The sequence below is a fragment of the Jatropha curcas genome, chromosome 10 (genome assembly GCF_041381405.1).
Source record: "Jatropha curcas cultivar XTBG-Jc1 chromosome 10, XTBG_Jcur_1.0, whole genome shotgun sequence".
Classification (NCBI taxonomy): Eukaryota; Viridiplantae; Streptophyta; class Magnoliopsida; order Malpighiales; family Euphorbiaceae; genus Jatropha; species Jatropha curcas.
Window position 1 is genome coordinate 20,683,713 of NC_143160.1, and position 18,254 is coordinate 20,701,966.

General features: G+C 34.9%; 1 pseudogene; it reads right to left on the reverse strand.

The window, feature by feature from the left end:
* Positions 1 to 596: 596 nt before the first annotated feature.
* Positions 597 to 14,682, reverse strand: LOC149493242 (uncharacterized; annotated as a pseudogene).
* Positions 14,683 to 18,254: the final 3,572 nt, after the last annotated feature.

The following is an 18,254-nucleotide window of genomic DNA, read 5'->3' on the forward strand; positions in this document are numbered from 1 at the left end:
AATTAGTTTATGATTTGTATTCCTAAATAGCTAGGTAGCATACGAATTCCTTATATATAGACCTATGTAATCGATTGATGAGATACAAGAAATACAACTACAATATTAATCTCTCAACAACTATGCTCTAACATATCAGCATGCATATTACCCAATCTACCCACATGTATGCCTAAATATGAATGAGTAGAGCCAGGATCAATCAAAGCATATACAGAAAGATCAAAGAGAGAGAATGTACCAATGATAACGTCTGGGGCATCCTGCTCCTCCCTAGTCCGGATAGCATACGCTCTAGCAGGTGCTCTGGACTCAAGTTTTTCCACTGTCTCTGAAACTGACCTCTGACTCCCAGTGCCTCCTGTATCACCACGGCCTCTGCCTCTGCCTCTCGAAACATAAGGAGCCGACCTCCTTAGCTGAGGAGCTGCACTAGCCAAAGTCATAGGGCAGTCTCAAAGCAAATGCTCTGTAGACCCACATCGAAAGCATGCCCCAGAAAATCTCCTACAAACCCCGGGATGCTTCTTTCCACACTGAGGACATGGCGGAATATCAATCCACGTAGCACCTCCACCACTAGCAATAGATGTGGTCTATGGAGCTACTCTGCCATGAGTACCCTGTCCATGTCTCTGAATCGGTCTAGACCAGGTCTGTGATGGACCTCTGTGCCTCTTACTACTATACTGAGCCCCAGAAGTCTGTCCAGATACCATACCCTGAACCCTCTTTTGTTGACCCTGCTAACTCCGTTGCCTCCTAGCTTGCTGCTCATTCCTCACTTCTTCAAGCTCTAAAGCTGCCTTCACTAGGGAAGACAATGATGTATGAGGATGAGCAACTAGATGCATGCGATATTCATCATGCAAGCCTTTCCTGAAGCGCTTGCATCTATCAGACTCAGTAGGAATCATCTCAGTAGCATACCTGCTCAACCGGATGAACTCTCTCTCATATTCAGCCACAGACATTCTGCCCTGTTTTAATGCTAAAAACTCTGCTTTACATTGGTCAATGTAAAGCTCCCCAATATATTTCTGTCTGAACTCAGAAAGAAAGAAGTCCCAAGTCCTCTGCTCAGCACTAACTGTCCGTGATACAGTATCCCACCACTGGTAAGCTTCCTCTCTCAATAAGGAAGTGGCACAAACCAAACTGTCTACAGGTGAGCACTGCATCTGCTCCAATATCCTCTCCACAGACTGGAGCCAATACTCTACTACAGAAGCCACATCATCCTTTCTACCCATAAACTCAACAGCTCCATATTTCCTCAGTTTCTCAATAGGGGGACGAACTGGAACAGGGGCTGGAGCAACTGGAGCCTGGGGAACAGCTCCTGCTGCCTGCCTCAAAGCAGCAACTAACTACTGAACAAATGTATCCTGATTAGGCCCAGCAGGACCTGCAGCAGCTTGCCCCACCCTCGAGGCGTGCTCTGCATCAGAACCCACAGCACCACTAGCGGCATCTCCAATAGGAATACCACCACTAGGAGGGACATAACTATCCACCTCCTCATCTGACAGATGTTGAGACATCACTCAACTCCTATAAAGACCAAAAGGTTCGCATCAGAGAGAAGTTCCAAACCAAATCAATATGGCATGTATTTAACTTAAATTACTCATACTCTCATTTCAAAATAGATAAATGCCTATATATGCATATAGTCCTAGAACCACCTAAACCTATGCTCTGATACCACTAAATGTAACACCCGCTGCCCGATCCCGAAAGACTCGACGGTGGAAGCCACATTCGGTGCCAGAGGCACCGTCCTAACCTACATATAAATCAAACAATCATATTATGAATTAGAAGTGACTTAGCATTCACAAGTTTAGCAAGTAATAGTATTTTGTTTTGAAAATGATTTGGGAGAATCCTACAGAAAAAATGCAAGAGTTTCCCCTGAATATAGAAGTTGCCAAACATATGAATACAAAGCACTCCCAAATTCAAACTCCAAACCCCATCAAACTCCAATAACAACACAATAGCACTTCTATAATTTCATAACTCCATAGTTCCTCAATAACATTATAATATTCATCACTTCAATACATTCATTTAAATATATCAAATTCTAATGTTCTAACCATTAAATAAGTCCAAGTTTATCTCCCAATATATATACACCAAAATAATTTACAATAACATGTTTAAGTTATAAATTAAATAATACAGTCTCCAAAAATGTAATCGTTATACATGCCAAAATTTTTAGTTACATAAAATACTAATCAACTACCAAAAGATCTCTTCAGCTCTGATGCTACTCTTCAGGTCTTTAAGCAGCAAGCACAATCTCCAACCTGCGCGTGATAAAATCAACGCGCTGAGTATAAAACTCAGTGGTGCTCATAAAACACAACAAACAAATGTTGTGATGACAACATACTTAAAAACAATCATTTATATACATAAAATCATTAAATTTGAACATGCAGTACATATGCACACCAACACATCATGCTTTAGAAATTCATTTGATATCATAAATAAGTTGTGGTAAATTAAGAGTTATTAACATAATGTGATCTCATTTATTTCACTTCCTTAAAAATATTGTATAAGGGCTCACATACACTTAGGAGAAAAAGAAGCAGATAAGTTTTCATAGCTTATTCATAATGGCCTTAGGTCGCCAACCTTTTCATAACATATAGAGCGCGTCCGCCCTAACATAAGACACCCACGTGCCTAGCATATGATCATAGCTTCTTATCATAATGGCATCAAATGCCGAGCATGCTCATCATACATAATAAAATCAAATCATGCATCAAATCCACACCAAGTATATTAGAGCCCAAAAATATTTCTCATAAAATTCATTTTCTTTAGTCTTCTCATAATAAAAACTTAATTTAAACTTAAGTAATTCATAAAAATTCTCATACTTAAACAAAATGACTTAACATAGAAAAATTTCCAGCATAAAAATAACATGGACCTTTGCTGTGTTTTTAAAACATAACCGGAGCTATGGGTCTCCAAATTAAATGAAATTAGAGTCATTAGAAAGCTAAGACAAAATTCTACAAATGTTATGAAGGGATCACAGCCCAGATCAATATGGAAGATAACAAAACAAAGCTAGGAACACAGACTGACAGACAAGACCTGATTCAGCAGAACCAAGTCCATTGTTTCTTGAATTCCTACTAAACCCCACACTCAAATTAAACCAATCCAGAACGAGAGAATTCTCAAGAAATAGGGCAACAGCTTTTATGAAGAACTCAGAACCTAATCTTGTCATTATAGTGGTCAAAATGGGCACTCAATTCAGTGATGCATGTGGCCCGACACAAACAGAGTCAGTTTGGGTGTTTTAGCCATAAGTTGAGTTATATATCTCCAAATTGGACACAAGAGGATGGGTTGGAAAGCTAGGAGATTGACCTACAACTTTTATGAAGGACTCAGACATAGATGGAAATTAGAAAGGATTGCAAAATGGTCCTAAAGCTCACTCAAAATCACATTTTTCCCAAATTCAGTTTACTTTAGCCATGAAAGGAACATGAACCACAAAGATACAAGGTAGCAATGTCTACCACAACATAAATACTCATCAAACATCATCCAAGAGCATGTAATGGCAACCAAAATTCAACAAACCAATCATTTCATACAAAATCTCAAAATATACACATAATAGCATAAAGGCACAAAATCAAAATTTGAGTAAGGTAAGTGTGTTTATGAACACTAACCTTTTAAACAAGCTTTAACAAGCTTTAATCAAAGCTTCTCAAGCTTTGGTCTTGCCTTTATCCTTATTAGAAGGCTCTCCACCCTCTACATGGAAGAAACTCAAAATCAAACAAAGAAAACAAATAAAAGAAGTAATTGGAGCATGATTAAGCATGTATATGTTAAAAGACAACTCTAAACCCAAAAATAATGAGATTATCATAAAATCACTTACTTGACCCAAGTAGGAAAATCACCAAATTCCTTGAAATTAGTCACCAAAGATTACTTCCCTAGCTTCACTCTCTAAGATTTATGACTTAAATCAAGTTGGATGGGTGTTTACTAAGTAGGAATTGAAGAAAATGAAGAAGAAGAAGAAGAAGAAGGAGGAGGAGGAAGAGAAACGTGGATGTAGAAGAAGATGGCAAAATTTGGTGGTCAATAATTGATAGTTGCTTTATTAAAGCAACTAAGGGGGTATTTTGGTCTTTTCTTCAAATAGGAGAGTGTTTTGGTCTTTTCTCCAAATATTCTCCAATTAAATTCCTTCAAAATATTATTTATCTCCACAAAACTCTCTAATTTATTCCATAAAAATAATTTCTCAAATTTCCTCCATAAAAATAATTTGCTCAAATTTCCTTACTTAATATAACACCATAATTCACTATTCACTAATTATCTAAATTCTCCAAAAAATTCCTTACTTACTTTCTACCCATAAAAACCATGCATAATGCTCCAAAAATGTTAAATAAAATATAAAACATAAATAGAAATTTTTCGGACCAAAAATAATACCAACTTCCGGACCGGTGGTACTATTCACAGACCGGTAAACTACTATTAAAACACAGGAAAAAATGGGGCGTTACAGGTACTGAGTTTGCAGTTGTTGTTCGTAGACAGGCAACAGATTTTTAATGATTATGTCTACATGTTCTTATTCTGAAGGCCGATTGATCATTTGGGCGGCCTTGGCCCTCCACCTCATAAGGAACGAGGAAAAGGGTTTATTGTTCTTTTGTTTGATGGTTTCCAGTTCTCTCCGAGTAACATCCACTTCTATATTATAGTGGTACTGCGTGTTAAACACATTGCACATGTCTTCCCAGGTCTTCATTTTAGTCTGATCCAGGCTGACAAACCATCTCAAAGCAGCACCAGTCAGTGATTGTTGAAACAACTGAGCAAGGAGCTCGCTGTTCAAGCCAAACGGGTTAAGGGCACCCACATACATTTTCAGGTGCATTTTGGGACAAGTGGTTCCATCAAACTTGTCCATGTTAGGCATCTTGAACTTTGTCGGCAATCTTGCTTCAGGGAACAAGGACAAGGAGTCCATGTCCACCACTTCCTTATGTGTTTTGAGGGCAGTGATTGACCTTTCCAAGAGTTCCAGTTTTTCTTTCATTTTCTGAGCTTCCAGCTCAGCAGTAGTTCTAGAGGGCATGTCATCCAGGTTAAGGGCAGGGTTTGAGGACGTCGGTCCAGCAGCAGGTCCCTGATTGGAGGTAGCAGGATCCCTTCCCGTAGTGGAAGCCCCATTTCCATTACCACTACCTAGTTCAGCTATTAGGGCAGTTCTCTAGGCAGCTAATGCCTCATTCATTCTAGCCTCCATTCTGGCTTCCAGTTGTTCCATGAGATTTTGGATGTCAGAAAGTGATGCCATTTGGATTGCAGGTGAAGTTGGTGAAGCTGGTGAGGTTGGTGAAGCTGGTGAGGTTGGTGATAGCACTATAGGTGTGACTGGAACTTGGATAGGCACTCAAACAGTGGGTACTTGTAAGGATAAGGGTAACTGGATTAAGGTACAGTGGATAGTATTCTGTATCAGGAAAGCTGAATGTGAGGTAGATCGACTCCCTTGTCCAATTGTGCATGACTAAAAAGAATATGAGATGATATGTCATGAATGCGCACAATATCACGTCATAATCCATTTTAATGATATGATTCACATCATTGGGTGCATACAGCCCTAAAGGATAGGTTCTATAGGCTATGACACAAATAGAAAATCGGCTTATTAAGGGACCCTTGAACCTTGAGTAAGGATATACCTAACCACATGTGAAACAAAGAGTTTCACGTGGGTCCAACAGTACGCATACTCATGGGCCACCCCCAAAAGGATTAGGGATGGTTTGCGGTAACAGGGAGGACGCTTTGGCTGTCCATCGACATAATCAAGGAGACCCGCCGATCAGCGCTACTTGCTATCCAGACTCAGAAGTTTGAACAGAAGAGAAGAAATTCATTTGAAATTCGTTTTTTATGCAATGGAGAAAAAGATTCTCAATCGTGCAAATAAATCAACAAATTTAAATGTTTTCATTAAATTTTACAATTAAGTCCAAATTTCCTTATCCAGTATTCTTAAAGAAAGAACACTTGACTTGTGCCAGGGTACCCTGCAAAACAAAGCACAACAAAATAATACCCTGAAGAAGGGCAGGTTAGTTGATGCAGCAATTGTAGTCCACTTTATGCAAAATGATTACATAGTCCCCAGCAGAGTCGCCAAACTGTGAACCCTCCCCCGAAGGCAAAATTGGTGCTAGAACGAGGTATGTTCACGTGTGTTTTATGAAGTCGCCACCTAGTTTATTTTTGTAAGGGAAAACTAAGAAAGAACCCTAAATGACTCCAATTTTAATTAATCTAAGTCTAGATTAATTACCCCAAAGTTTAAGGCACAATCTACGAACCCGAGGTGGATCCCGAGACTATGTCATGCTGATTAACTAACCTAAGTGTAAATGCTTCGCAAGGTAAATTGATGCAATTGGACCAATAAAGTGTTTTGGTGATTTCGACTTGCTGCTCGGGGTTAAATCCCGAACGTGCCTACGTACTCTCGTTTGAATGAGAGATCAAAGCCGACGTAGTTCGATAAAGCCTATTCAAAGGCATCTTGAAGGGGTATGCTTCATGCATGAGTGTGTGTATGCTTCGCGCATTTTTTAGGCATTTTGCCAAAGATTGATTGATTTTCTGCTTTAGGCATTTGTTGCCAAAAGGTGTTTGATTGGGCAATTTATTGCCAAAAATTGATGCTTGGGCTATTTATCGCCAAAATGGTTGATTAAGGCATTTGTGCCAAAAGTTGATATTTGATTAGGCAATTTGTTGCCGAAGATTGGTTAGGCGATTTATCGCCAAAATGATTAAGGGCATTTGTGCCAAAGGGGTTTTGTTGGGCGATCTGTCACCAAAATGATTAAGGCATTCGTGCCAAAAGATGATATGTAATTTAGGCAATTTATTGCCAAAGAAAAGGTGATATTTGGGCGATTTGTCGCCAAAAAGGTGGTTATTTGAATCATAGGCAATTTGTTGCCAAAAGCGATTGATTAAACTGTAGGCAATTTGTTCCCAAAAAAAACATGATTGATTAAGGCTTTTAGCCACAATTATTGATTAATTGGACTTTTAGCCAAACTGTTCGAAATAAAGGCAATTACACCGTAGTTATTAATTAACTAGGCACTTTAGCCAATATGTTCGGAGTTGAGCATTAATACCATGATTATTGATTAACCGGGCATTTTAGCCTAAACTTATTTACTTAAGGCAGTTTGCTGCCAAGATGATGAATGGTGTGAATGCAGTTGTTTAATTAAAGTTTAGAGTGGAAGAGAATATGCACAAAATGCTGAAATTAAATGGGCAGAGTTTCGTTATTACCTGAGTTAATCGGCGGCCGCTTCTTAGTTTCAGCTTGAAAATTCCAGATTAAGCTCCTCGTTTGGGGAATATTTAATTAATTTAATTAAGTGACCAAATATCACAACAGCAGAGTAATAAAAAACGTACACTAAATGCAGAAAAGCAGTAAAAGAACCGCAAGGAGCGTAGGAGAGAAGAGAGCGTCCGTCAACACAGACTGAGTGAGTAAAACTGTCGATTCGAGGCTATATTTATAGGGAAAAATAGGCTGGAGGGTGGGTGCTACCGCCGTGGACGGCGGCTGCTGTCCACTCGCTAGCTTTTTCGTTCCAAAGGCTTTTTCGGGAGTTCCGTACCTCCAAAAAATATTCCCGGACCAGTTCTGCGATCCTCGTAATTTTCCGGACATTTCAAGTACCATATTGGCATACTTTCGGTGAACTTTCTGAATGACCTCCGGTCCAGCCGGACTGTTTGCAGTCCGGGAAAACAGGCTTTTTGAGCCTCAAAATTTGAGTATTCACAACTGCATCAAGTATGTATTTTTTTTTATTGATTTTAACTTACTACGTTCAATCTGCAGCCTCCCCAGGATGGTGTGACGGGTTGACCATGTTGGTCGGTCAGCTTCGTGCGCGGGTATCTGAGGCCCTGACTTGCGAGAGCTTCCTGAAGGATCAAGTTAAACTATAAAGAAGACATTGTTGATGCTTCAGCTTGCTACTTTTCCTTTTCTGTTTTAGGGGTTAGGGTAGTTGTAGGCTCTTGTAGCCATTTTTGATACATTTGGGTTGATGACGCCCTATTTGAGGCATTCTCTTTTGTAATACCTACTACCCTTTTATTATCGTATTTTATGATTGTCTCTGGATTTATGTTTTGCTTATTCTCCATTACTCTACACTGATTACCTGAATTTCTTTATTGTGTAGATCTGTAAGTAATGTTAAATCGGATGATTCTGATTCATCAGAAATCAAAAGGATCATAAATCGAAATGAATTAATTTTGCAAGATTTTAGTAAAGCTATAGATGAATGGGAAATACCTAAAGTTGATAAAGAACAGATTTATAAAGTTAGTAAATTTCCTTTATGGAATACGGATTATATAATTAAAATTGAAGAAAGAGATTTTCAACTTAGTAAACCTTTTGAAAGGATAACTTTGCTTTCATCTAAAACTTTACAACAACATAAACATAAAAAATATAAATATATTCATATAGGATTAATACAGGTAGGCATAAAACCTTTAACTAGAGAAGGCTTAAACACTAGTATATTGGCAGTAGTCAGAGATGCTAGATTTTTAAATTTTCAAGATTCTTTATTAGGATCTGTTGAAACAAGTTTAAGTGAAGGACCGATCTCTTTTGAGGTCTATCCAGATATGACTGTTTCTTTAAATGATCTTAATATTTTAGAAAGTATAGTTTTAGAAATTAAAACTCATAATTATAAAATAAAGCAAGGATCAATTCCAATTGCTTTAATTTATAAAATTCATTATAAAGCTATGAATTCTGCTTTTAGTACAAAATATAAGTTACAACCTAAATTTGGAGAAACGCGATTTCTTCAAACAGATTTAACTAAAACCAATACTGTTATACCTAAAACCATCCAATGGAAGGATATCACCTTACCAGAGGAATGGATTTTGGAAGGGATTGTCCCTCCACCTGAACAAGAAAGAGTCAAACCAAATGTCAATTTGCAAAAAATTGAACAATTTGAAGATGGTAAAGTAACTTTAAAATTTAATAGAAGTCAAAGCTCTAGGTATACAGGATCAACATCTTCTGTTGTCACAGATGATGATAAACCAAAAATACCTTCGGTAATTTATGCAAGATATAAGGAAAATGAACCTAAACCAATTATCCAAACATTAGTAAAACCTAGGTATTCTACATCAGATATACCTGCATCTAGTCAATCATTTAAAATGAAAGGAGTTGATTATAGTAATTCAGTCCCACAGGCAATTTATAATCCTGTAGATAATTATTTAAATCAACAATCTAACTTATTAAATACTTCACCAGAATCACCAACAGCTTCAGCCATCACTGAAAATGTTAGTAAAATACATAGGGAATTAAACGTCTTAACTAAAGAAGATATTGACAGGGATTTGGTAAAAGAAATAACAAAAACAAAAAATTTAATGAAGTTTAATAAAATCTTAAAAACTCATGTTTTTGATGATTTAAAAGAAGAATATTTAGAACATCAACTTCAAACCCAAACTAAAATAAAATTTTTAGATTGGTTTTCATTAATTAAAAATAATTCAAATAAAAGCCTTAACCCTATAACAATTCGTGATAAACGGCCAGAATGGATAGTAAATGATAGAATCATTCAAAGTGATTTTCCACCTAAGACAATAAGTAAGTTTAAATATCAAGATAATGATATTACTTGTACGCCATATAAAGTAGCTAGAGAAAATGATTCTGATAAAAAATTAATTGAACAAAATAATTTTAGTAATGCTAGTTTAATTTATTTAAATACACAATTAAAAAAGATAGAACAATTACTTCAGGATAAACCAGTAGTAGTTGAACAATCTAAAGGTAAAGAATTAGTAAAAACACATATGTTTAAACCATTTCAAGTGTCTACGTCTAGTCAAAAGGAATTAAATTCTAAGTTTTTAGGAACTTTAAAACAACAGCTTAGTCAACTTGAGGCAAGTTCAGGATTTACTCCTCAAGTAGTTCAGGATTCCACTCATGATTCTAGAAATATAAATCTTTTAGAAGAAACTTCTAGCACTGAAGTCAGTGAACCTGACCTAGAAGATGCTAAACAATTTATAAATAATATAACCCATAGAGAATTAGTCTCTAAGGCTCCGGATCTAGGCATATTTGATAAACCTCCATACATATCCCAATTTCATTATAATGCTAACACATTATATGAATGGAATATTGATGGATTGTCTGAATATAAAATATTAAGTATTTTGCAACAAATGACAATGGCTGTAAATGCTTATAAAACCCAGTCACCCATATCTGATAAAGCAGTTGCTGAAATCCTTATTGCAGGATTTACAGGACAGTTAAAAGGATGGTGGGATTATCATCTCACTGAAAAAGACCAATTAAATATTTTAAATTCCGTTCAAGTAACAGATCAGGATGAACCTTTATATGATGACAGTGGTGAACCTATTCAGGATGCAGTTGCAACCTTAATATTAACCATTTCATTACATTTTATAGGAGATCCCTCACACATAAAAGATAAAAATGCTGAACTTTTAAGTAATTTAAAATGTAAACACTTAGGACAATTTCAATTATATAAAACCACTTTTCTTACACGATTAATGTTAAGAGAAGACTCAAACCAAGCTTTGGAGAAGTTTTGGAGAAGATAAGGAAGATAAAATTATAACACCTAAAATTCAACCTCACACTTATGATTTAACGACCATATTAAATAAAAATAAAAAGGTAGAGACAAAACTGTCATTAGATGATTTGTATAAAGAAGTTAGGATTTTAAAACATGAAGTAAAAGAATTAAATCACCAGGCATAGATAAATGCTACAAAAATAAAACATTTAGAAACTCAGTTAATATCTAGTTCCTCTTCGGAAGAACCAGATGATGAAATAAACGATGAAATCAATGAACTAAATGAAGCCGAAGAAATAAACCCAAATTTTCTCTTTCTTTTACAAGAAATAACATCTAGAAAATACTTAGTAAAAATAACTTTACAAATTTCAAATGATTTTCTAGTAAATGGTATAGCTTTGTTTGATACAGGCGCAGACTTAAATTGTATAAAATCTGACTTAGTACCACATAGGTTTTGGTCAGAAACTCATGAAAAATTAACTACCGCTAATAAATCTAAACTAGAAATTCTAGGTAAAATTGAGGCAGATATTGTAAATAATGAATTAGAAATTAAAACAATATTCTTACTTTCACAACAAATAAATTATATGGTAATATTAGGAACACCATTTATAAACCTAATCACACCATATTCAGTAAAAGAAGATTGTATTAAATTTAAAGTAAACGGAAGTAGAGCTAGGCTAGAATTCACTGAAAAACCTAGGAGAAAGAATTTAAATTTATTAAAAGCTCACTCTATTAAAACTTTGGAAATTAATTCTTTAATAAATTCTAAAGAAGAAGACTTAAATAATTTGAGGAATCATGCATATCTTCAACGGATTAAAAATCAATTAGAAGATAAGGATATTCAAATTAGAATAAATAAATTAAGAGACTTTATGGAAACTAGACTATGTGCAGATCACCCAACTGCTTTTTGGACTCGTAAACAACATATAGTAGATTTACCATACGAAAAGGACTTTGATGAAAAGTCTATTACAACTAAAGCTCGGCCCATTCAAATGAGCCCTGAACTCATAGAACATTGTAAAAAGGAAATTAAGGATTTAGAAAATAAAAAATTAATTAGCAAATCTAGAAGCCCTTGGTCTTGTGCAGCTTTTTATGTCAATAAAAACGCTGAGATAGAAAGAGGAGTACCTAGATTAGTAATTAATTATAAGCCGTTAAACACAGCTTTAAAATGGATAAGGTATCCATTACCTAATAAGAAAGATTTATTAAAACAATTATATAATGCAAACATTTTTAGTAAATTTGATATGAAATCTGGTTATTGGCAGATCCAGATTCATCCTGATGATAGATATAAAACAGCATTCACAGTTCCTTTCGGACAGTATGAATGGAATGTGATGCCTTTTGGATTAAAAAATGCTCCTTCTGAATTTCAGAGGATCATGAATGATATATTTAATCCCCATAGTGACTTTTGTATAGTATACATTGATGATGTTCTCGTTTTTAGTAGAACATTAGAACAACATTTTAGACACTTAAAAACATTTTGCATGGTAATTGAAATGAATGGATTAGCATTGAGTAAAACTAAAATGGACTTATTTAAAACCAAAGTTAGGTTTTTAGGTCATTATATAGAACAGGGTGTTATCCAGCCCATAGAACGAGCTATGGTTTTTGGGTCCAAGTTCCCTGATGAATTAACTAATAAAACCCAACTCCAACGTTTTCTTGGATGTTTAAACTATGTTATAGATTTTTACCCAAACTTAAATTGCATGATAAAACCATTGCATGACAGGCTTAAGAAAAATGCTGGCCCATGGACAGCCCAGCATACACAGTTAGTAAAAAAGATAAAGGCCTTAGTAACGAAAATTCCATATCTTTATATCCCTAATCCAACACCTTTTAAAATTGTTGAAACAGATGCTTCAGATGTTGGATATGGTGGTATTTTAAAACAAGTAATTAATGGTAAAGAACGTATTATTCAGTATACGTCTGGTCATTGGAACCAAACACAGTTAAACTATTCTACTATTAAAAAAGAAATTTTAAGTATTGTAATTTGTATCAATAAATTTCAATCTGATTTATTAAATCAAAAGTTTTTACTTCGGATTGATTGTAAATCTGCAAAAGATGTTTTGCAAAAGGATGTTAAAAATCTTGCTTCTAAACAAATTTTTGCTAGATGGCAAGCTCTTCTTAGTAAATTTGAATTTGATATAGAATTTATTAAAGGTACCAGCAACAACATTCCAGATTTTCTAACTCGCGAATTCTTACAGAACGATGGGAAGGAAAAAGGATAAGGGCAAAGCCCCTAAAGAAGATCCCGAATCACCCACTAAAGCTCTCTCTGAGCACTCAGAAGATTTACCTAAAACCTTAAACACTAAAAACTCTTCAGATCTTAAAAAATGGATTGAACAACTTAGTCAATCCCCTGAAGTGTTAAAGGCGCTACAAAGTATAGCGTCCTCTTCCACAGAGATGCCAGGTATGTCTTCTACACCTAAAGCGATCGTACCCGTTCATGGTACGGCTAGTCTGTCTCAAACGGTAGACAGTAAAGACTTATCAAATCCGTTGATGGCTGTGGATTTGCCAAAAATCCAGTATACTCCAAGTATACATAAATGGTTTGTTAAAAGTATTTTTGATTATGAAATTGAGATTGAGGATGGATATAACAATCTTAATCCTTGGTCTGTTTTAAAACAATATTATCCTGAGAATTGGTATTTTCCTCCAACAGATCTTTCAAAACCTCAGGAATATTATCACAATATTCTTTTGGATACAGGATCCGTAAAAATTAAACATAATTATGATTCAAAAAATAAATCGGTTATTTTGTATTCTTCACTTAAAATCCACAGGATTCTTCATCCCAAGGACTGGCCTAAACCCTCTCTTTATACACCTGTACAATTTAAAGTTTTATATAAACATGTACACAGTACTGTTTACAATTATTTTGATTACCGTGATGCATGGGAAAAAGTTTTTGCTCTTCAAAATCCCACTGCTACGCATTCATGGTTAATCTATTTTGATACTTCATTCCGTACTGATTGTAAGGTGCCTAACTGGTTTAAAAAATGGTGGCAAACCAGGGGTATTTCCAATGAAATTCTCCCTCCTCCAATTCAGGCCTTATATCAGTATTTTAAAGCCCATTATAAACCTAGTCCTGCAGAAGCCCATATTCCTTCACTTATGTATTATTGTATGGTCTTCTTCACGCCATGGGTATATCAATGGTATTTGGATACTCAATATGCTGTAGGAACATATCAGATTCCTATGTTAGTAAAAAAGCACAAAATTAAATGGTGGGGATCGTTTAAGAACTCTACCACTGAACTTAAAATTGATCAATGGATCCGTAATAAACTGTCACAAGTTTCTCCATTAACCTATGCAACTACTCTTGCTTTAAAGGATCAACCTACATTTGGCATCCAGAAAGCACAGTGTCAAGCAAGGTTAGCCGCTGCTAAAACTCCAGATGAGTATAGAAGAATCTGCCAAGAGATGTGTCAACATCTTTCTTCAGAATCAGATTCTCCAGTAAAACCCTCATCAAGTAAACAGCCAGTAGCTTGTTCAGATAAATCGTCTAAATCCAGCCATAGAAGCAAAACCAGGTGGGCTGATGTGGCGTCCTCTTCTTCATCATCTTCATCATCACTCTCCTCCAAAGAAGATAGTAATGATGATATTCTTCAATCAATAATAGTAAAAAGCAAAGCTGCCAAAAAAGCAAAAGAAAAATTAAAGCAAAAGAACAAGGTAAGGAAAAAAAGAAAAGAAAAAGAAGGACACCTCGTCCTCATCTGAGTAAAAGGCAGGTGAAACCTTATTTCACCATCATTCAATAGTAAAGGCCAAATCACTGTGTCTACAGAAAAAGCCAACGCATTATGTCCACAGTAAAGATTCGATGGCAGACAACCAACTGTTCATCCACAGTAAAGGTCAACACTGTTCAAGATTCGGTGGCAGACCAAGCACTATGCATAAATAGTAAAAGTAGAATAGTAAAGATTCTTTTCTATGTTATTTAAAGAGAGCCTATCCTCTTGTGAAGGCATAGGATAGTATAACCAACTACTCTAAACACTCTCATCCTCTCCTCTCAAAGTTCTCTGTAAGCATTCAACGTTTGAAGTCTGGATTCTTTAAACTTGTAAGTTTAAATTTGTATTTCATATTTAAATAAAGTTATTTATTTAAATTTATAAACTGTTACTACTAAAGCCCTGTTAAAGGCTTTCTTCTCTTCTCCCTCTACACTCTGACTTAGTTCTGGGGATCCCAGGCTAAGGTTGCAGGAACCCTCAACCTTAAATAAAATCAATTAAAAGTGGTTGAGTTAATTGATAAATATTAAATTTATTTGTGATTTTGTCTGTTGTATAAGTATGCTCTGTGGTTGCACCTTAGTGTGATCTTCCACATCAGAAATCTTGTTTAAATTGCATGTTCATAAACATCTACTGTTCATGCACTGTGAAGATTAAAACGGCCACTATTCATTGAATAAACACTTACTGTTTAAATCAAAGATTAAAATTCGAAACTGTTTTCATAAAAAGTATTGATATATAGGCTGGAAACCCAGAGGTGCGGGCTACTGGTCCAAAGGACTATTCAAAATAGTCGTCTTCTTGGTATAACAACGCCACGTATCATGCTTAAATGAATTACATTCATATTTTTGTAAATTTAAGAGAAAATAATATTTTAATTACAATATATAATATTAGTCTAAATATTACTGAGATTTTTATAGATCTTAATAATAATACAATTTTAACAACTATATATGATTTAAATTTGGATAATATAAATAATTTCCTTGTTTGATATTTAAATGTTTAGTATCGGGCGATCTTAATGGTGTTTGTTGGTATCAGAGCCACTAGGGCAATTTCGGGCCCGTTCCATGGGGGGTTCTCACAGTGTGACACTGTGACGAAGCACTGGCTCTTGCCCCCAGGTTATCCTATTCGACCAAAGCGGCTCTGTGGCCTAGGGCCCGACTTCGAGTGCGGGACGTCACTTAGTGCAGCCGGTCAGCCCTTTAATGGGGTAGGTTGGCGTTGTCGCGAGGCAACAAATCATCGAATAAGTCGTAAAAAGTGGTTCTGAGGTACTGCAGGTTGTCACGATCCTGGTGTATGGGCACCCCCGTAATAGGGAGCCGGATTAATGGTGTTTGTTGGTATCAGAGCCAACCGAACTAAACATTGTTTACATCTAACCCAATAAAGAAATTTGTTTTATAAAATATTATAGAAGCTTTTGCTTTGCCCACTGAGCCGATTCCATTTGAACCCGTTGTAAGTCCCATTTGTTGAGATTTGTTGGGCAGTGAAGGGTATAACCGGAGGGCATAATCGGGTAGTTGAAAGACTTTATAATATCTTCTAAAATGGATCCTTTATTGTGTAGATCTGTAAGTAATGTTAAATCGGATGATTCTGATTCATCAGAAATCAAAAGGATCATAAATCGAAATGAATTAATTTTGCAAGATTTTAGTAAAGCTATAGATGAATGGGAAATACCTAAAGTTGATAAAGAACAGATTTATAAAGTTAGTAAATTTCCTTTATGGAATACGGATTATATAATTAAAACTGAAGAAAGAGATTTTCAACTTAGTAAACCTTTTGAAAGGATAACTTTGCTTTCATCTAAAACTTTACAACAACATAAACATAAAAAATATAAATATATTCATATAGGATTAATACAGGTAGGCATAAAACCTTTAACTAGAGAAGGCTTAAACACTAGTATATTGGCAGTAGTCAGAGATGCTAGATTTTTAAATTTTCAAGATTCTTTATTAGGATCTGTTGAAACAAGTTTAAGTGAAGGACCGATCTCTTTTGAGGTCTATCCAGATATGACTGTTTCTTTAAATGATCTTAATATTTTAGAAAGTATAGTTTTAGAAATTAAAACTCATAATTATAAAATGAAGCAAGGATCAATTCCAATTGCTTTAATTTATAAAATTCATTATAAAGCTATGAATTCTGCTTTTAGTACAAAATATAAGTTACAACCTAAATTTGGAGAAACGCGATTTCTTCAAACAGATTTAACTAAAACCAATACTGTTATACCTAAAACCATCCAATGGAAGGATATCACCTTACCAGAGGAATGGATTTTGGAAGGGATTGTCCCTCCACCTGAACAAGAAAGAGTCAAACCAAATGTCAATTTGCAAAAAATTGAACAATTTGAAGATGGTAAAGTAACTTTAAAATTTAATAGAAGTCAAAGCTCTAGGTATACAGGATCAACATCTTCTGTTGTCACAGATGATGATAAACCAAAAATACCTTCGGTAATTTATGCAAGATATAAGGAAAATGAACCTAAACCAATTATCCAAACATTAGTAAAACCTAGGTATTCTACATCAGATATACCTGCATCTAGTCAATCATTTAAAATGAAAGGAGTTGATTATAGTAATTCAGTCCCACAGGCAATTTATAATCCTGTAGATAATTATTTAAATCAACAATCTAATTTATTAAATACTTCACTAGAATCACCAACAGCTTCAGCCATCACTGAAAATGTTAGTAAAATACATAGGGAATTAAACGTCTTAACTAAAGAAGATATTGACAGGGATTTGGTAAAAGAAATAACAAAAACAAAAAATTTAATGAAGTTTAATAAAATCTTAAAAACTCATGTTTTTGATGATTTAAAAGAAGAATATTTAGAACATCAACTTCAAACCCAAACTAAAATAAAATTTTTAGATTGGTTTTCATTAATTAAAAATAATTCAAATAAAAGCCTTAACCCTATAACAATTCGTGATAAACGGCCAGAATGGATAGTAAATGATAGAATCATTCAAAGTGATTTTCCACCTAAGACAATAAGTAAGTTTAAATATCAAGATAATGATATTACTTGTATGCCATATAAAGTAGCTAGAGAAAATGATTCTGATAAAAAATTAATTGAACAAAATAATTTTAGTAATGCTAGTTTAATTTGTTTAAATACACAATTAAAAAAGATAGAACAATTACTTCAGGATAAACCAGTAGTAGTTGAACAATCTAAAGGTAAAGAATTAGTAAAAACACATATGTTTAAACCATTTCAAGTGTCTACGTCTAGTCAAAAGGAATTAAATTCTAAGTTTTTAGGAACTTTAAAACAACAGCTTAGTCAACTTGAGGCAAGTTCAGGATTTACTCCTCAAGTAGTTCAGGATTCCACTCATGATTCTAGAAATATAAATCTTTTAGAAGAAACTTCTAGCACTGAAGTCAGTGAACTTGACCTAGAAGATGCTAAACAATTTATAAATAATATAACCCATAGGGAATTAGTCTCTAAGGCTCCGGATCTAGGCATAATTGATAAACCTCCATACATATCCCAATTTCATTATAATGCTAACACATTATATGAATGGAATATTGATGGATTGTCTGAATATAA